Source organism: Myotis myotis, unplaced genomic scaffold (assembly GCF_014108235.1).
Source record: "Myotis myotis isolate mMyoMyo1 unplaced genomic scaffold, mMyoMyo1.p scaffold_m19_p_21, whole genome shotgun sequence".
Lineage (NCBI taxonomy): Eukaryota > Metazoa > Chordata > Mammalia > Chiroptera > Vespertilionidae > Myotis > Myotis myotis.
The window spans coordinates 9,379,751-9,401,575 of NW_023416326.1; the positions used below are offsets into that span (position 1 = coordinate 9,379,751).

Sequence of the window (21,825 nt, forward strand, 5' to 3'; positions counted from 1 at the left end):
CACGGAAGCTTAGGACAATGCTTTCTCGAGTAATAATACCCTCATGAAATTTTTGTTGCCTTTGGTTAGTATGTTTTCTCTTGTTCAGAAATGCGTGAGGGCTTTTTTTCGTGTCTAGAAGTAACGTTACTGGCCGCGGCAGCGTGGAAAGCCCTGCCTGGCTTTCGCAGCTGCCTTTTGCAGATAGCATCTGATGATGGGAATAAAATTTGGCTGTTGCATTAAAATGCTGACCTTAGGACTAATGAACTTGACACATAAGACACTCAGAAGGTGTTATATGATTACTTTAGTTGTCAGCCACAGTTTGTATTAACCTTAGAAGCTGCTAAAGGCTGAGAGAACTGTGAGATGTCTGTTAGTTTATGGTTCCCGGAAGAGACAGGGTTTATCCTTTCGTGTCTGCAAGGCACTGGCTGGGCCTGTGCGGCTAAGAGTCAGCTTTGCCTCTCATGCCAGAGGTACTGTGTGTGCAGTTCTCAGCATATGTTCCCATCGGGGCATCCGGACAGTGGTCCTTGTGAATCGCATTTGCACCAGGGGGTGGGTGTGTGTGTATATATATATATATATATATATATATATATATATATATATATATCCCCGTTTTTAAAATAAGAATAATATTTGATTTCTCACATTTTTATCCCACCCAGCAGCAGGGAGATAGTGGACTTCCTTAGGCCCTTGAGGATTGTGGTCTGGGTTTTAGAGTCTGTTTCAGCATAGAAATTGTTCTTGGTGATAGACGTACACTTTGTACATATCTTTGTTGTGCCTGGTTGTAAATGAAATCATGCCATGCATTTGCATAGCTGTGCATGAAAAGCCTTGGGAAGAATGTTTAAAGTAGCAATACAGAGCGGCCACAATGGTTGATTTCTATAGGAAGGTATTGGTGAAGTGATAGTCAATCAGCATTTTATGCCTTATCTGCTCAGCTTTTAGTTAGACTGTGAGTTTAGCACATGCACTTGGCAGGGAGCCATATTTCTAGGCCACCAGCATTGAAAGGACCTGCAAAGGGGTGGTCATGCCTGATCCCAGGTTAGGACTGTAGAGCAGATGGGTTCAGTTTGTCAGAGCTTACCTCCCATTGTTCAGTATTTAGCAGAGAGGAGCCTAATCTGTCCTATATCTCCAAATGGTCCATTCTAGCCACTGACTAGTACCACAGGACTGGGTTATAGTGTGAAAAATGTGCAAATAGAAACTGCCAAAGAAGGGGAATCTGCAGAAGATGTCAAATCAATATGTTTTCATACGTTGGTATCAACGATGATAAAAAAATTCTTTTGACTTGCCGTTAAAATGTTGCCTTGTCTGTGAGCCTGTGCCATGTGTTGGCAGCGGCAGTTGATTAAAAGCCATCTAAATGGGAAGGGGACCAGGACCGAGTCCCTCTCCTGGGAGTAAGAGGCTCTTAGAGTGCCTCTTGAGATCAGCATTATCTTCTCAATACACGTCAAATATGAGCCTTTCCTAGTTTAGGCAAAACTTCTTCATAAATCTTTAAATCTCACCCTTCTTTCAAGGAAAGGTTAAAGTACTTGTGATTTTATGAGTCCACTTTATTTCTTAACTGCCTGACTATCAAGAGAAAACTTGTCCTTTCCAATTTGTACACTTCTATTTACTTATTTTTACATATGTTTTCCCCCGTTCTACATTTTATGTTAAAACTATACATCTAAACAGTCATGGACCATGAGAAAAACCATGCAGATCAGCCATGTATTCATCTGGCCTTTATTGACAGATTCAGGGGTATCCCAGCATTATGAAAATCTTGATTCATTCAAATAAAAGTGAGAGCAGGCGCAATTATTTATTCTTAATGGGAGATCTGCATAGGGTTTCTTTAGTGGACACCAGTCTGAATATTTTGAAGATATTGTGAAATTTATAGTAATTCATTTTATAGGCATTGAATAAGGAATGTGCTCATTCCTACAATGTTATAAAAAGAGTAGGAAGGATGCAAGATTAGGAGTAGGGAAACCTGAGTCGGGTCCCCATACTGTGTAGTCGTAAGAAATTCTCTTGACTCGGTTTCTGTGCTTGTGTAATACGGGAATTGGACTGGACGGACTAAACGAGGCTTCCTTGACTTTTACATAAAGACACAAGCGGACTGTGGAGTGAGGCACAGTTTATGGAAGCGTGGAAAGCTGCTGGGCAGGGTGTCTGGGTGTAAGCGACAGCGAGCTCCGCACGCAGCCCACACCAGGCTGGTGCTGTTTTCTGGTTTCCCATGCTGTCCGGTATTTACACAGAAACATTGTTTGGAGTAGATTTTATGGCCAAGATAAGGGCAAAGGCAGCTTGTAATCGTTTCACCGTAGAACGGCAAAGAATATATTTTCATATGAAATGTAACTCACTGTTGCATTATTATGTAGCATATGCACTTTCTGTTTGATTTTGGGATTAGAGACTTTCACCATCACTAGGCTTGGGCTAGAACACATAATTGATAGTCTGGGTTTAGTCAAATTGCAAATTGTAAGTCTGTAATTAATGTGTATGCATATTTTTACTTATGCTCCAATGTGTCCACAAGTCAGTCAATTTATATGGGGGGGGGGGTGCCCGTGTGTGTGTGTGTGTGTGTGTGTGTGTGTAAAAGAAAATACATCTTTACTCGTGGAATTGGCTCAGAAACCTGAATTTAACTTACAGAGACTTGATGACATAAAATTAATGGATAGATTTCACTGTATACCTTACCTCAGAAAGTTCACTCCATATCAGCTTTCTATCAGCAAAACCAGAATTCTAATTTTCCAAATTTGGAAAAAGAAATGATTTTTTAAACTAATTAGATCCCTTGGCAAAAAAAGAAGAAAAAAAAAGTGCCAGGGAGAGCCAGAGATTCTGAGCATTGAAAGTCTAATTTCCTAAACAAAAATGCGGAGGTTACAGTAATGGACCTAACAGCATCAGGAAGACTCCACCTGTTGGAATATGATTAGTTTTTAAATTAATATTCATTCAGAGACTTGAATCTGACGTGATTGCCAATTTAAATTTCACTTTGGGCTTTAATATATTGGTTATTTCAAATTATATCAAGCTGAAATTCGTTATGTCGTATTTTTTGTCCTAAAACTTGAAAAAATCAATTCAATCTTTTTATTATCAAACAAGGAATACTGATTGCATTGGCTGATATTTTTAAGCCCAGTTTTTGTATTACATCAGTATATGCTGTCCATATTAAAGAGATCTGTTTTGATTTTCTTTTTTAAAAATGGTTTGAAATACATAAGAGATGATACTTGAGCAGTTTCTTATGTGTTGGTTGAAAAAGAAAGCAGCTTAGAAGTATATTATATTTAATTGCATATCATTTAAAAGTAAAACCTCAGAGTGTCCTATGAAAATACTGTTTTCCCCTAACTGGTTCCCCACATTTTATGGGATACATAGCATCAAAGAATCATCAGTATGGTAACCTTATTGTAATTATGCTGAAATGCAGTAAAACAATTACTAAAGTTAGAAACTGATAGATTCTGCAAATGTGGAAATAAGAAAGGGTTTAGCAGTGGGTTTGTTCACATCCCCTGTGCTATTGTAAAGGCTACTTGATACACTGCCAATTCAGGAGCCACAGATGATTCTAACTACAGTAACATAAAAAAAAAGCAGTTCTGATCTGTTACAAAGAAGGCAGAAATGCATGGGTAAATAAAGTTTTGGGGATCAATAGATGAAGCACAGGAGTTTCATAATTGTAGTTCATGAAATCTGTTCTTTTGATTTATGTATTCAATCTGAAAAAGGAAAATTATTGATAGTTCTGGAGAAAAAGAAAATGCAATTTAACCAACATTTGTTAGAATAGATAAACCAAGTCTCTCAATTAATCTCTGCAGTATATGCCCAGGTGCACACTTTGTAAAACTATTTCCATGTCTCTATTGATTGGGGGCTCATAAAACGTCCGTGCAGCCTTCAGTGAGCGGCGTGTCCTGGGATTCCCATGGGAACACCATGTCAGCCCCCACCCCGTGAAAAATCCAATCCCTATCGTCGCATTAATACTGTTCATTGTTTTTAACTATAACTATGTGTATGTGTCTGTATTTGTAAAACATTGTTAATTTGTGCAAAGCCTTCTGTTTGTACCCTGCCAGCTTAATATCACCCAAGTCAGTTGAATAGCTTTAATTATGCACAATAAGTAAAGATCAATAGACTTTAACAACGCTTTTCACAATAATCAGTTAAAAATAATGATGATAACAGCTGCCATTATCAAGTACTGATTATATGCACCGTATTAAACGTCATAATGCTTAATTTTCAAATGTTAATGATAGTTCTATGACATCGGCGTATATTTTCCCCATTACAGAGATGAGAACAGTGAGCCTTTGGGAGGTTAAATTATCTGCCTAAATTTAGTCTCAAGTTTCTGTGCACAATTCCAGCTGACCTGTAACTGAAAAAAAATACTGAAGTGCCATGAACCTGGGTCACCAGGATTTATCAACAAGTCCTTTGTCCTCAATCTCCACCTTTCTCCCACCAGCAAGTCCTTGGATTTTAATTCCTAAGCAGCTCTCCGAGCTGCCCACTTCTCTGCATACCTTCCATGGCCACTGCTGTGCAAGGTGGCCATAGCTCAGTGGGGCCCTGAGAGTGACGTCACGACCCTTTAGTTTTGTTCTCATATAAGTTGGTTTTCTTCACTGCAACCAAAATGGTCTTTAGGACAGGTAATCTGCTCAGGCCATACCTTTTCCCTCCTCCGCCTCCCTCCACTTATCCTGTTCCTGCATAAAACCTTTCAGTAAGTCCCACGGAAACATTCTAACATGGCCACCACTGCTCTTTAAAAGATAGCATCTTCCACCTGGCCAGTGTGGCTCAGTGGTTCCCTGTAGAATAACTACCCAGGCCAGCAAGGCGTGTCCTTTACTGTCTGAGGTTATGGTCAGTACTGCAATTGGCAGGGAGCCTTGCCTTTCGGGGGGAGGGGTGGGAGGGGTCAAGCAGAGTATTAATTCTCAATTATAAATACAGACTTGATGCAAGGGCTGCATTGAACTTGGCATCAGCGTGTCAATATTTTAGCTAATTTCCAGGGCCATGAACACGTCAGGGGAAAGAGAAATTGTTGATGTTTCATAGGAAACAGTTCTGGAACGAGGGGAGATCGCACCGTTTGTACTCTTTTACATGTTGATTCTATTAATCTCGGCAGGTATATCTTCCCGAAGCCACTTGATAATTGAAAAGATGCTTGTGAACCCTCAAGACGTGTCTCTCTCCATGTCACAAGCACCATGGCCTTGGCTTACACCTGACTTGTGGATGGGGGAGGCTAGTCATTATGATGCAGAGGCAGTTGTCTCTGTTTGCAGAGCCCCTCGCTAGGAGTTCCTCCTGCTACCATATGTAGTTTGACGTTCATTTGTACCATGTGTAACTGGCTCATGTAGTGATTAAAATAATAAGCAATGCTTGATCATGTTTAAAATAAATACCAAGGATAAATTCTTCTATTAATTAGTGAGAGCTTATCCAAATTAGCATCTGTAATTATGAACTCTTGTTAATTTTTGTTGCAACCTATTGGATATCCTGGGATAAATCATTAACGCTAGTGTAACTGAGCATTAATGATAGCTGGCTTAATTTTTAAGTATAGTGATACCACTCATCCTAATAGCTACACATTTTAGATACTATATCAAACAGTATCATAGAAGATGCACATGGAAATTTAGCATAAATGAAAAGGTGTTAGGTTTGCTTATTGAGCCACATAACAAAACCCAGAATGCGTCCTTCGCAGGCAGTTTGATTCAAGCTTTCCTTGTATTCTGACTCAGTTTTGTACGGCTTCCTGTTTTCTTAAGTCCCATGACATATCTTTCTATTGAAAATATTCTCCCAGTCTGTAGCTTGTCTTCTTTCTTTTATTTTTTTTTGTTAATCCTCATTCAAGGATATTTTTCCATTGATTTTTAGAGAGAGTAGAAAGGAGAGGGAGAAACAGAGAGAGAAACATTGATGAGAGAGAGACACTTATTAGTTGCCACCCGCACATGCCCCAACCAGGGCCCAGGAGGATGGAGCCTGCAACCAAGGTATATGCCCTTTGACTGGAATGGAACCGGTGACCCTTCAGTCTGCAGGCCAGTGCTCTATCCACTGAGCCAAACTGGCAAGGGCTGTAGCTTATTTTACTTCTCAACACTTCTTTTCCAGATCAGATGTTTTCAATTCTCCAAGTCTTGACTCTCCTCCACAGTGGATTTGCTTTGGGTCATTTTTCAGAATCCTTAGGTAGTTCCTTTTTGTATTCTGTCCAGATTTTTGAGTTGTAATTAGCAGGGGGAGAGAGAGAGACTGATGTGGGCTTACTCCTTCAGGGTCAGAATCAGACCTGGTTGGTGCTTTCTAATTTGCAAAGTTATAAAAATTAGTTTTGATCCATGAATATTTCTGATTACCACTTTCCATATGAAAAAAACAAAAACATCAAAAACTATAAGATTGTTTTAACTTCAGAAGTAAGTGAAAAGTCATGTGACCAGTGACCTAAAACCCTGGAAAAGCTAAACCTTAAGATGTTGAATCCTATTTAGTGTGTTCTGAATTCCAGCCCCTAGAATGGGCGTTGTCTTACTTAGGTACCTTGCAGAACTCTCATTTAATTCTTATCTTTGTTTTTTTTAATGTATTCTTTTAGTATTTTTGGATTTTTTAAAATTACATTTTCAATTTAAATATTTGCTGAAAAATAATACTTTTTAAAAAAGAGGTAAATAAGGTTGTTAAGGAAATGTTTTCTTACCATATGGAGAAGCCTCTTTTTAATTCAGTATTCTTTGGTGACACGAGCTACCACCAAATAGTAGAGGACCCATAGTGGGCTTAATGGACAATCCTGTGCCCTCTGTGAGGATTGGCCAGGGTGTCTTCTGTGATTACATGGAGGGAGTTGAAGAGAACCTCATGTGCAGTTCTCTAGTAAACAAGTCAAATCCTCTTGCCTAAGGCGTTTGGCCTTTGTGAGTATAAAAGACCACAGACACCTACTAGGCGCAGCACGTGTTATGAGGCCTTGAGGGCACTGAAGAGAGTGAAGGCAGAGCCCCTGACCTCAAGAAAAGAAACCAGGTTGGATGTTGGGTACAGATTTGAAGGAAATAATTTTTGAATAAAAGGAGAGATTTAGCCAAAACCGGTTTGGCTCAGTGGATAGAGCGTCGGCCTGCGGACTGAAGGGTCCCAGGTTCGATTCCGGTCAAGGGCATGTACCTGGGTTGCGGGCACATCCCCAGTAGGAGATGTGCAGGAGGCAGCTGATCGATGTTTCTCTCTCATCGATGTTTCTGACTATCTCTCTCCCTTCCTCTCTGTAAAAAATCAATGAAATATATTTTTTAAAAAAGAAAAGATTAAAAAATAAAAGGAGAGATTTTAAAAAAAATCACAGACTTTATAGAACCAAAATTTTAGAATACATAGAAAAGAGGAAAAAAGGGAAGACAACCCTACTGAGCCTCCTTAGTGCATATGTAATTCTGTCTACCACCCTCCTCTTTTTCAAGTTAACATTGCACGACCATTTATTTCCCGTAGCTTCATAGGTCAAGGTTGGTCTTGATGGAAGTACTGGGGAGTCGGTGAGAGAAGATGAAGAAGGTTGTTAAAGAAGGAACTAGCATGATAACTCAGGATCCTGCTACATTCTGGATTGATTTTCTTTATTGTTGTGTTGTTGTTTTTTTATAAAGTAGAAAGCTTTGTACTTGTCTTTATTTCCTGTAAAGACTTATCCTTAACTATTTACTATCTCTTGGACTACAGCTCTTAAGGGGACAGGCAGTACTTAGGTATCATTTAAAAAATTAACATATCATTGTCAGTCGGTTTCCTACTGAGTCCAGGGTTTTCCACGGATTATATTTAGGAGTTCCCTGTGCAGAAGGTACAGATGAGACTACTGAGTCACGGGGAGGGTGGGGCTATTTAACACGTGAGCAGTGTCACAAGTAGATGGGCAGTCAACATATTATTCTTGGCGGAAGATAGGCACTGACAGAAAAGGAATGACTGGGGATTCTGTTCAATACAGGATTAAGACCAAGGACGAGAGTACATGGGCACCCCAGAATCTGCCCAAGAGGTCACAGCGCCTAAGGGAAGACAACTCTAAGCACGTCACTTAACCTCACCACCTTAGTCCTCTTGTTGGTCTAATGCAGTGCTTATGCAAACTCAAGACATGTCAGAAAATATCCGCAAGGCATTGTCTCAAATTGACCCTCTGGATTCCTCCATGCTGCCTGGCTATTATTTATTAAGATGTATCGGGGGCAAGTCTCAAATGGTAGGAGAGATAAAAGGCAGATCTGCTAAGTGAGGAAGTAGGGTTGAGCACAATGCCACAGAAACTCACACTAATCCAGGAGGACTCCACCTGCCAATCAAACCCATATTCACTTAAAAAAAAGAAAAGATTAATAATGGCTTGTTAACTGAGCAAGCTGGCAGATGTTGGGAGGAGAGAGATGCGATCTCAGGGCATCCATGACCAGGTGATGACTGACTGACCAATTTCAAAAGCTGCTATGAAGGATCGTCAAGTCCAGGTCCATGTGTGTTTTGGTGATAGTTGCATCTATATTTAAAGCTTCTGTCACTGGAAGCACTCCTGGTGTTGTCAGGCTGTCTAGTGGGCTGGGCGAGCTGCAACTTCTCGCAATTGAATGTCAATAAGACCAGAGCAGTTTTGGTTGATTCATAGCCCCAGCGTAAGCATATTCACTCGCACAGATTGCATTTGACAGATAGTTACCTTCAGCTGAACTCGGTGGCGAGAAGCTTGGGCGTGCTCTTGACAGTGAGCTCTGAGTTGATGCCTAATGTTTATTTCATATTCTGTTTTTACCTTCCCCAATCCAATACGGCATGTGTAAATCTGTATTTAAATATATCCTCAGCTGATGTTTTCTCCAGCCCACTTGTTACCTCTGGACAGACTGCTGTAATGGCTCCATTTCATTGTTTTAAGAAAAATAACTTGCATGCAGTCCAGCTTTAATTTCACCAAACCCAATCAGTGGTGATTAATTTAAAGTGTTTCCTTGATGAGCAGTTGCAACACCAGAGCGTGAAATCGCTCAAGTGAGGGGAGAATTCTTACATCTCTAAAAACTTAGTCTTCAAAATGGGGTGTGTAATTGTGAATAGCGAGAAAGTATGTCCATGTCTACTTGCCATATCACTCTTTGTTTATCTCTGTCTGCATTGAGGTCCCTCTGTTCTCCTCGGACCTTAGGGATAGAATTAACCATTTCAGGAATACTTACCCCTTTAAAATGAATATGGTTTTATTTTTATTTTTTTTTTTTTCAATTTATTTTTATTTATTTATTTTTTTTTATTGCTTAAAGTATTACAAAGGGTATTACATATGTGTCCATTTTATCCCCCCGCCCTAGACAGTCCCCTAGCCTCCCCTATCCCCCCATGTCTTATGTCCACTGGTTATGCTTCTATGCATGCATACAAGTCCTTTAGTTGATCTCTTACCCCCCTACCTCCTGCCCCGCAACCCTCCCCGGCCTTCCTGCTGCAGTTTGACAATCTGTTTGAGGCAGCTCTGCCTCTGTATCTATTATTGTTCAAAAGTTTATAATGGTCTCTATTATCCATGAATGAGTGAGATCATGTGGTATTTTTCCTTCATTGACTGGCTTATTTCACTTAGCATAATGCTCTCCAGTTCCATCCATGACGTTGCAAATGGTAAGAGTTCCTTCCTTTTTAGAGCAGCATAGTATTCCATCGTGTAGATGTACCACAGTTTTCTAATCCATTCATCTACTGATGGGCACTTAGGCTGTTTCCAGATCTTAGCTATGGTGAATTGTGCTGCTATGAACATAGGGGTGCATATATCCTTTCTGATTGGTGTTTCTGGTTTCTTGGGATATATTCCTAGAAGTGGGATCACAGGGTCAAATGGGAGTTCCATTTTCAGTTTTTTAAGGAAACTCCATACTGTCTTCCATAGTGGCTGCACCAGTCTGCATTCCCACCAGCAGTGCACAAGTGTTCCTTTTTCTCCACATCCTCTCCAGCACTTGTCGTTTGTTGATTTGTTGATGATAGCCAGTCTGACAGGTGTGAGATGGTACCTCATTGTTGTTTTGATTTGCATCTCTCGGATGATTAGTGACTTTGAGCATGTTTTCATATGTCTCTTGGCTTTCTGAATGTCCTCTTTTGAAAGGTGTCTATTTAGGTCCTTTGCCCATTTTTTGATTGGATTGTTTATCTTCCTTTTGTTAAGTTGTATGAGTTCCCTATAAATTTTGGAGATTAGGCCCTTATCGGATATGACATTGGCAAATATGTTTTCCCACACAGTGGGTTTTCTCGTTGTTTTGTTGATGGTTTCTTTTGCTGTGCAGAAGCTTTTTATTTTGATGTAGTCCCATTTGTTCATTTTCTCTTTAGTTTCAAGTGCCCTAGGAGCTGTATCAGTGAAGAAATTGCTTCGGCATATGTCTGAGATTTTGTTGCCTTTGGATTCTTCTAGAATTTTTATAGTTTCCTGTCGTACATTTAAGTCCTTTATCCATTTTGAGTTTATTTTTGTGTATGGTGTAAGTTGGTGGTCTAGTTTCATTTTCTTGCATATATCTGTCCAATTTTCCCAGCACCATTTATTGAAGAGACTATCTTGGCTCCATTGTATGTTCTTGCCTCCTTTGTCAAATATTAATTGAGCATATTGGTTCGGGCCGATTTCTGGGCTCTCTATTCTATTCCATTGATCTATATGCCTATTCTTGTGCCAGTACCAGGCAGTTTTGAGAACAGTGGCTTTGTAATACATCTTGATATCTGGTATTGAGATCCCACCTACTTTGGTCTTTTTCAGGATTGCTGCAGCTATTCGAGGTCTTTTTTTATTCCAGATGAATTTTTGGAGAGTTCGTTCTAGATCTCTGAAGTATGCCGTTGGTATTTTAATGGGAAGTGCGTTGAATTTATAGATTGCTTTGGGTAGTATGGACATTTTAATGATGTTGATTCTACCAATCCATGAACACGGTATGTTCTTCCATCTGTTTATGTCTTCCTCTATATCTTTTTTCAACGTCCTGTAGTTTTCTGAGTAGAGGTCTTTTACCTCTTTAGTTAAGTTTATTCCTAGGTAGCTTAATTTTTTGGTGCGATGGTAAACGGGATTGTTTTTATAATCTCTCTTTCTGAAAGTTCACTATTGGTGTATAGAAATGCCTCGGATTTCTTGGGGTTAATTTTGTATCCTGCTACATTGCCAAATTCATGTATTAAGTCCAGTAGCTTTTTGATGGAGTCTCTAGGGTTTTGTATGTATAATATCATGTCGTCTGCAAATAAGGACAGTTTTACTTCCTCTTTTCCAATTTGGATGCCTTTTATTTCTTCTTCTTGCCGAATTGCAATGGCTAACACTTCCAGTACTATGTTGAACAGGAGTGGTGAGAGGGGGCATCCCTGTCTTGTTCCTGTTCTTAGGGGAAATGGTGTTAGTTTTTGTCCATTGAGTATGATGTTGGCTGTGGGCCTGTCATATATGGCTTTTATTATGTTGAGGTATGATCCTTCTACTCCCACCTTGCTGAGAGCTTTTATCAAAAATGGGTGTTGAATTTTGTCAAATGCTTTTTCTGCATCAATTGATATGACCATGTGGTTTTTTTCTTTCAATTTGTTTATGTGATGTATCACGTTTATTGATTTGCGGATATTGTACCATCCTTGCATCCCTGGGATAAATCCTACTTGGTCATGGTGTATGATCTTTCTGATGTACTGCTGGATCCGATTTGCTAAGATTTTGTTGAGGATTTTGGCATCTATGTTCATGAGGGATATTGGCCTGTAATTCTCTTTCATTGTGTTGTCTTTACCTGGTTTTGGTATTAGGGTGATGCTGGCTTCATAGAATGAGCTTGGAAGTGTTCCTTCCTCTTGAATTTTTTGTAGTAGTCTGAGGAGGATAGGTTTTATTTCTTCCTTGAATGTTTGGTAAAACTCCCCTGTGAAGCCGTCTGGTCCTGGGCTTTTGTTTGCTGGAAGCTTTTTGATGACTGCTTCAATTTCTTCCATAGTTATTGGCCTGTTGAGATTTTTAGATTCTTCCTGATTGAGTTTTGGAATGTTGTATTTTTCTAGGAATTTGTCCATTTCCTCCAGGTTGTCTAGTTTGTTGGAGTAGAGCTGTCCATAGTATTTTTTAACAATCATTTGTATTTCTGTGGGGTCTGTTGTTATTTCGCCTCTATCGTTTCTGATTTTGTTTATTTGGGTCCTCTCTCTTTGCTTCTTGGTGAGTCTGGCTAGAGGTTTGTCAATCTTGTTTATCCTTTCAAAGAACCAGCTCTTGGTTTCATTGATTTTCTGTATTGTTTTTTTGGTCTCTATGTCATTTATTTCTGCTCTAATCTTTATTATCTCCTTCCTTCTGCTCACTCTGGGGTTTTCTTGTTGCTCTCTTTCTAATACTTTGAATTGTAGAGTTAGACGATTTACTACCATTTTTTCCTGATTTTGAGATAGGCCTGTAGAGCTATAAACTTCCCTCTCAGGACTGCTTTCATTGTGTCCCATAGGTTTTGGATTGTTGTGTTTTCATTGTCATTAGTTTCCAGGATGTTTCGAATTTCTTCTTTGATTTCATTGGTAACCCAATCAATATTTAATAGCATACTATTCAGCTTCCAGGTGTTTGAGTATTTTGGGTTGTTTTTATTGTAGTTTATTTCTAATATTATGCCATCGTGGTCTGCGAAGACGCTTTTTATGATTTCAATTTTCTTGAATTTGGGGATACTTTGCTTGTGACCCAATATATGGTCTATTTTTGAATATGTCCTATGAGCATTTGAGTAGAATGTATATTCCCTGGCTTTCGGGTGAAGTGTTCTGAAGATGTCTATTAAGTCCATCTGATCTAGTGAGTCATTTAGGATTGCTGTATCTTTGCTGATTATTTGTCTAGAGGACTTATCTAGTGCTGTCAGTGGCGTATTAAAGTCCCCTACTATGATTGTATTGTTGTCGATGTCTCCTTTGATATCTTCCAGGAGTTTTTTTATGAATTTGGGTGCTCCTGCATTGGGTGCATATATGTTTACCAGGATTAAATCTTCTTCTTGTATTGATCCCTTTAGTATTATGAAGTGGCCTTCCTTATCTCTTGTTATGGCCTTCACTTTGAGGTCTATTTTGTCCGATATAAGTATTGCTACCCCAGCTTTCTTTTCCTTTCCATTTGCCTGAAAGATATTTTTCCATCCTTTCACTTTCAGTCTGTGTGAGTCCCTTCTAATGAGGTGGGTTTCTTGTAGACAGCAGATGTATGGGTCATGTTTTTTTATCCATTCAGCCACTCGATGTCTTTTGTTTGGAGCATTTAGTCCGTTTACGTTTAAAGTTATTATTGAAAGGTACTTGTTTGTAGGCATTTCTGTTTTTGTGTGGCTGTTTTCTTTCTGAGCTTTTTATTTCTTATTTTTATACCAGTCCCTTTAGCATTCCTTGCATTGCTGGCTTGGTGGTGATAAACTCCCTTAGCCTTTTTTTGTCTGTGAAGCTTCTTATTTCCCCTTCAAGTTTGAATGATAGCCTTGCTGGATAGAGTATTCTTGGATTCAGTCCTTTGCTTTGCATCACTTTGTAAATTTCCGTCCATTCTTTTCTGGCCTGATGTGTTTCTGTTGAGAAATCATTTGACAATCTAATGGGAGATCCCTTGTATGTAACTTTCCGTCTCTCTCTTGCAGCCTGTAAGATTCTCTCTTTGTCCTGAACATTTGCCATGGTAATTATGATGTGTCTTGGTGTGGGTCTTTTTGGGTTCACCTTGTTTGGGACTCTCTGGGCTTGTGTGACTTTTTTCTTCCCCACCTCAGGGAAGTTTTCTGATATTATTTCTTCTAATAGGTTTTCTAATCCTTGTTCATCCTTCTGTTGTTCTGGTACCCCTATTATTCGTATGTTGTTTCGTTTCATGTTGTCCCAAAGCTCCCTTAGGCTCTCCTCCTGTCTTTTCATTTTTTTCTCCAATTGCAGTACATTTTGGGTGTGTTTTGCTTCCTTGTCTTCTAAATCACTAATTCGGTCCTCCGCTTCTCCTAGTCTACTGTTGATACTTTCAATGGAGTTTTTCATTGCAGCTATATCACTCTTCATATCTTCTTGGGTCTTACTTAAGTTGTTGATTTTTTCATCTGTTTCTTCTAGCTTCTTCCATATGTTATCGATTTTTTCATCTGTTTCTTCTAGCTTCTTCCATATGTTATCGATTTTTTCATCTGTTTCTTCTTGCTTCTTGCTGAGGTTGTCGATTTTTTCCTCCATCCGGTTTATGCACTCTAGGACCCTTATTCTGAATTCTTTTTCTGTCATGTTGCATGCCTCTGTATTACTTAGCTGCTTTTCTGGAGAGTCCTCCTTCTCTTTCCTTTGGGGGTTTCTTTGTCTACCCATGTTTGATCTCACTGACATATCTAGACGTTGAGTCGTTCAGTGGCTGCTCCCTTGGTGGCAGTGACTCCTTGGTCTGCGGTTCCTCTTCGGGCGGTTGCGGTAGCAGCTGCTCTTCAGTTGGCAGCAACTCCTCTAGTGGGTGCTGTTCACAGCTGTGGTGGCTCTTCTGGCTGGTGGGGCGAGGTTTCACGTACAGCTGCTGTTCCTCAGCAGAGGGTGTGGTGCTCAGATCTGCTTTCCAGGGGAGTTCTGCTCTTCCCGGCTGTAAACTGTCTCGCCAGCTGAGGAATTTCGCCAATTCAGGGTGGATGTTACTAGTTTCAGCTGCTCACTCCATTTGCTCAGGGACACGACCTGGGACGCGTCTGCCTATACCGCCGCCATCTTCCTGAATCTCCCTGAATATGGTTTTAAAAACATTCTGAAATGTTTTCATTGAACAATAACATACATATAACCCAATACACTTTAAAAAACAAAACAAAACCCACTGTTGCTGCCCAGCCAGTGTTGCTCAGTGGTTGAGCATTGACCCATGAACCAGGAGGTCATGGTTTGATTCCCAGTCAGGGCACATGCCCAGGTTTTGGGCTTAATCCCCAATGGGAGTGTGCAGGGGGCAGCCAATCAATGATTCTCATCATTGATGTTTCTATCTCTCTCTCCCTCTCCCTCTCCCTTCCTCTCTCTGAAATCAACAGAAACATATTTTACAAACACACAAATAAACTGTTGCTGTTTCTGAATATTTAGATAGGGAAAATAATTAAGACTTGGGGTTTTATGTTCAGGAAGAGGTGCACTTGTTGTGTGAATTCAATCTTATGATACTAAATTCCGAACTTTTCAATTATGTTAAATTCATTACGATTCTGGCTGGGAAATTTAAAGAACATAGAGATCTTATAACCTGAGCCTAAGTTCTGTACAAATAACTCTGCAAAGCTCTGGAATCCTTTATTTAACTCGGCGAATGAGGGTTGTGTTTGCATCAGACTCACCCTTCCTTGAAGTAGTGATTTCAAAGCAAACCTGTTCTACTCATGCATTTCCATCTTTTCTAGAATCTGAGACTTTAAGACATCAAACAATTCAAATTATATAGTTTGCATTTCACACAGAAGAAACACTCATGCAAAAGTTGATAAAAATATATTAATTATTTTCTCCACATTTACTGGTATACTTTCTCTGTCTCACTCTTTTCTAAAACTGACAGTCAATTTTTTTTCTCTTTTACTGACAGCTAGTAAATGTACTGACAGTTGAGAAATAAGATGTAAATGCAAGTCACTATTATTTTGTCCACCTGATACCTGAGCATTAGGTGGAAATGCTTGACTATATTTTAAAATAAAAACGAAATGATTTCCAATGGGTCTGATGGGGAGATATGTAGAAAAACTGTTCTCTGTAAATAAAAATGTGTTAGAGGCAATACTTTAGTGCATTTAGAATTATCATACTTTTCTCATTAGGGATGTGACTAGTATTTGCATTGAAGAAAATAGGGCAATTATTTAAGGTGTGCATTTACTTTCTGTTCCATTAGCTATAAATCTTTTGAGCATGAAATTAATGGAGAGTTTATAAATGGAGCAGAGGAAGCAGGTTAAGAACTTACTATCTGATTAAGAATTTTCTCCTGATGAAATATTAGAACGAGGATTTAAATTGTTTTATACTAATTAGAAAAGTCCTGTTTAGTAAATGTAACTCTTGAAAAAGTGCTAGCTAAGTCATTGGGTGTGACAAGTTATCTGTTGGTAGAAGTATGTTGGGTTAACCTGGACTAACTCTTTTATCATACAAGGACTAATTCCTTACTTCCATTAAAGAGTGATTTGCCATTTCCCTATGTTGTAAGTAACAGCTGAGTTATAAAACATAAGATAAATGGTAGTGTTCATTTATGTATGACTTAAATGGTATTCACAGGATTTTATTTCATTTTTTCCCATCTCAATATTATCCATATATATATATGTATATGTATATATATGCATGCACACTGGGAGTAGAAGCCTTGGAATTTATTGATTTTAATATGCAATTAAAACTGATCAATTTCATCAAGAAACTTGCCCTCATTTTACATGTAATAGATGCTGAAAAAATGGGGCCATAGTTCCTCTTAATTGTTTTTCTCTGCTTGTGTCTCTACTTCTTGCATTCTTACCCTTGTACTGAATCACATATAGCTTTGTGAAAATTTGTCAGAGAAAATTCAAATAGATTTGTGTTTAAACAGAGTGATTTCACTGTCCCTTTGGTTGAAGAATACATTGGGAGGCAAGAAAAGTCCTGCCTGACAAGTTACAAAAGGCCGGCATTCCCTCACAGAAGAGCAGCGGGAGTTTCACAGGGGTGTCCGCTGCGTAGACGTTGCCGTGGACTGTGGAGCACTGTGTAGATAGATTGTAGCTCGGCTTGTCCTCCATGTCACTCTTTGATTCCTCTCTCTGTTAACATGGCATTTGCATTTCGCTCTGCCTGAGAAACGGCCCGTGCAAATGCCTGGCGACAGGCCGGAAAGCTGCTTTCATGGTGGAAGTGAGGCGTTTTCTTGTTCACTGTGTTCACAGTAAAAATGCATCCTCTGAGTCTTAAGTAACTGGGAATCCCTTTGTGCATTTGCCATTTCTATTTGAAGGCAAAATATTAAAGTACAAAGAAAGAGTGGGGCACTTTTTACATTACAAAACCACAAAAGCAACCAAGTTAGTTGGTTACTGTCAGCAAGAACGAAAAAGCAGCAGAACCAAAAGACCCAACTTTACTGGTTTTCCAGTGAAAGATAAAAGCCTTAAGGAGGAGATGCTTAAGTATCACTTAGAGTGGTCACCTGAGAATGAAAAACATTTATAGAAAAATTATGTGATATTTAGCTTTCTCTGACTGGCTTAGTTTGCTTAGCATAATGCTCTCCAGTTCCATCCATGCTGTTGCAAATGGTAAGAATTCCTTCTTTTTTATAGCAGCGTAGTATTCCAGTGTGTAGATGTACCACAGTTTTCTAATCCACTCATCTGCTTATGGGCACTTAGGCTGTTTCCAAATCTTAGCTATGGTGAATTGTGCTGCTATGAACATAGGGGGTGCATATGTCCTTTCTGATTGGTGTTTCGGTTTTCTTGGGATATATTCCTAGAAGCAAAATAAGCCAGTCAGAGAAAGATAAATATCACAGGGTCTCACTCATTTGTGGAATATAATGAACAACATAAACTGATGAACGAAAACAGAACCAGAGTCGTAGAAGCATCGGATAGACTGTCCAACATATGAGGGAAAGTGGGGGATGAGGGGGTAAAAGATCAACCAAAGGACTTGTATGCATGCATATAAGCATAACCAATGGACACATACTGGGGTCAGGGGGGTGAGGGCATGTGCTGGGGGTTGGGGGCAGCCAGGGAGAGGTCAATGGGGGAAAAGGGAGACTTATGTAATACATTAAACAATAAAGAAATTTAAAAAAAAGAAAAATTATGAGTACTTTGCCATACATTTGTTTCATTGACTTATCATTTTGGAAACACACTTTGGGCATTCGCATCGTACATGAAAGTTAGATTGTTTTTTTGAAGAGAATAATGGTAATAATTATATTCCCTGAGTTGAATGTATAGAATTGTGTGTGTGTGTGTGTTTTTACTGTAAACAGCCAGGTTACTAGATCATGCCAGAAGGTAGTTAATTCTGGGCAAAGACGTTCCCCCTTTTCCCATAATGCTATTCAGCTGACAGCTAGTTACTGTGTGACTCAGGCTTGATTCTCAGGAGATTTGGACAAAAGAGAAGGTCAGAGGGCCAGGAGAGCCTGATGGACTCAAGGAGACATTGGCGTTGGATTCTCACACCAGAATCTTGCCTCCTCATCCCTAATGCAGACAGTGTAATAATGGGGGAGAGGGAAGAGGGAGGGAGGGCGGGTGGAGACGTCCTTTCAGGTTAAATGTTCAAATAAGGTCCTTCACTTCTGTCTCTGTTAGCACAGGGCATTGGAAACCCTGTGGCACATTTTGAAAGTGTTGCTTTAAAATAGACTTTAAGACTTGAGGATCTGCATAGGGTCTTGTTGAGTGCTTAATAGATCCTGTGTCTGCCTGCTGAAGTCTCTGCCGGGGCAGCATCTACCTCAGTAACTGCTGACGTGCTTCGGCCTGCCTGGAGACTGCAGGCTGGACTCCCACCACTCTTATACCCCAAACTCCTGGTCTCATCTATAATAATCTATAATAATAAGAGCATAATATGCTAATTAGACTCGATGTCCTTTCGGACGAAGCCGGGTCTGCTAGGGAAGCCCGGGTCCCAGGTGCTGGAGGGAAGCCCAGGTTCTGAGTGCCAGAGAGAAGCCAGTGCCGGCAGCCAGGGGAAGGAAGGCCTACTCTTGCACAAACTTCGTGCATCAGGCCTCTAGTAATTATATAATGTTCCGTATCTGAAGAAAATCGCCTAAATGGCATAATGTTGGTCTTGGGTAGTCTAATTTGCATGGGATACTCCATGCAGAAAAATTTGGTCTGCATTGAAGGACTTTTTTTTTTTTTAAATCAGCTCAGCTTTATCCAAGAAAATTTTATCCAAGTAAATTGTGAAAATGGGAAGTAGAAACAAAGTCGTTAAAAAACGGATGCCAGAGCCTGACTGGTGTGGCTCAGTGGTTGAGCGCTGACTCATGAACCAAGAGGCCACTGGTTCTGTTCCCAGTCAGGGCACATGCCCAGGTTGTGGGCTTGATCCCCAGTAGGGGGCATGCAGGAGGCAGCTGATTGGTGATGTTTCTCTCTCATTAATGTTTCTATCTCTCCCGTTCCCTTCCTCTCTCTCTATAATCAATGAAACATTTTCTTTAAAAAAATGGATGTCAGAGTTTGTTGTAACTGCTACATATTATTGTTTTGAAAGCTTATTGTTTGAATCTGGTCATCTAATTGCTAGCACTACGTTCTTTAGATGGTAATGTGAATGTTTAAATTACCTCTTTTCCCCAAATCTTTGCCCAAGTTGATGACACCATCTCAGGTTTTGTTGTTGGGAAGGGGATAAAAGAAAGGAAACTAACTGTTGGCAGGACTCCATTTCAACTTACAAATGACTCTCAGAATCTTTAAGACATCAGTCGAGTCCTAGCACAGGCTAGGTTTTGGACTGTTCACAGAATGATTTCCTGTACGTCCATCTACGTGCTGAGACCTTGATTGATGACCCTCTGACGTGGGGTCAGGAGTGAGTGCACATCCTGGCAGGGCCTTGGCTCACGCCCTGGTAGTGGAAACAGAAACCCGCCTTCATTATCCTTCTTCAGGCTTCAGTTGACTTAATTGTATGCAACTCTATCACTACAATTGAAAGAGATTTAAACAACTGGCAAAGATTTGGAAACAGCGGGAGAGGTGGTTTACAATTCACCACAGAGGGAGTGATCAGCACAAATGAAAGACTTGGGGTAACTTTGAAGCATCTTCCCATTTTCTTGTTTCTTGTGTCTCACCCTTCTCCTACAACTCCCTATCTTCTCCCACTTCCATACTTGACTGAGTTTAGATGAAAATTTAATGGGTTCCTAAAAGTTGCTACTATTACTCTTCTGGGAAATGAGGGAACAGCAGTGAACAACAACACAGCGAAAGAAAAGGAAAAACCTCTTCTTGTGGAGTATATATTCCGGGCAGGGAAAGGGGGCTAACAATAAAAAAGAAAAATAAATAAAATATGCAATGTGTTAGGTGTGGATAAAGAGGGTGCTTGCATAGGATAGGGGGTTAGCAAGGATCGCAGGCTGTAATTTTAGATCGGGTAGCGAGGAGAGCTTCTGCTAAAGTGACAGTTGAGAAAGTATCTGGAGGAGGTGAAGGAATAATCCAGCAAGTGTCTGTAGAAACAATGTCAAGGAGTGGAAATAGAAAATACAAGGATTTGAGGAAAGTAAGTGCCTGGAATGTCTGAAGGTGGAAGTGTAGCCAGAACAGAGAGCATAGGCCATACTACTAGGAAATAAGCCGGAGGTAACAGGAGATGGACTGGGGAGGGCTTGTAGAACATTTTTCTTTTTTACTCTGGATGAGAACTCATTGGAGGTCTCTTTGCAAAGGACTGATAGGCTCTCATTTTGTTTTAGCAAAGAACCCTCGGGCTGCTGTCTGGGGCTCACAGAGAGTATCTGGGAGGCTAGTTAGGAGGCCAGTGCAGAAATCTAGGGGAGCAGGTGGTGGTGGTGCTGGCCAGACTTGTGGCCGGCGAGGTGGTGAGCAGGGAGTGGATTTTGGATCTATTTTGAGAGTAGGACCTCTCCTCTGGATTTGCAGTATCTACAGAAAGCGATTCGGGTCTCTCCCTATCACCTAGGAAATGGACAGTAAATCAGACCATTGCCGGGTTTTCCATCATCTGTATGTGTAAAGTAATAGCCTTTCTTTTTTGAAGTAGAGAGAGGAAGAGAGGAATTTAATAGTTTGGGAAGAAGCGGTCATGAGAGTTTCATATCCCTCCAACTCAGGACAAAGAAAACTACTTGCATCCCTCTATTAAATTTTTAGAGATTGATTACATTGGAGGCTTGCTGGTAGGAAGTTGTCATGTATGGAGAGCTTGAATAGATACCTAGGGAGAACGGCAAACCCAGAGCATCATAGGCACTCGGAAAATGTAACGCACTTAGGTATAGATCACTGCCCAGTCCCGGCTTGTCTGAGTTGCTCAGAGAGGAAAAATCACAAGTGTGTGTGTGTGGGGGGGGGGGGCGGGGGGGCGTGGACAGGAGTCCTGGGAGAAGGGGATCCAGGGAGAGGACTGAGTGTTAAAATATATGGGCTCATGGGAAATGAAAAATAAAAACAAATAAGATACATATTTGAGGACCATGTCTGTGTATGAAGACAATTTCCTATACATCTTTCCTACAGTCAAAGAGAAAGAAGCCAAAAACAGTTGTTCAGTGATTCAACGTAGTAATGAGGACATGTGCGCATCTCAGATATTTGTGGGCAGCCCCTGTGATTAATTTCTGCCAAAGCAACCTTAAGGATTAATTGCGTCAACTGTGTTTTTTATATTATTTGTGTGTGTGTGTGTGTGTGTGTGTGTGTGTGTGTATCCCACTCACTGCCACCACCTCTTCTGCTATTAAGGCATATATATATGTGTGTGTGTATATAAATATATATACACACACACACACACACACACACACACACATATATATATATACACACACATATGTACACACATATATATATGACTTAATAGTGGAAATGGAATAGACTGGAGGATTTATTTATAATTTAATAACTAGAGGAAGAC

The 21,825-nt window shown here is 40.0% G+C and overlaps 1 protein-coding gene across 1 annotated transcript in view; it reads left to right on the forward strand.

Moving 5' to 3' along the window:
* USH2A (usherin) overlaps window positions 1-21,825 on the forward strand; it is a 396,481-nt gene that overhangs the window by 5,129 nt on the left and 369,527 nt on the right. The window lies entirely within an intron of this gene.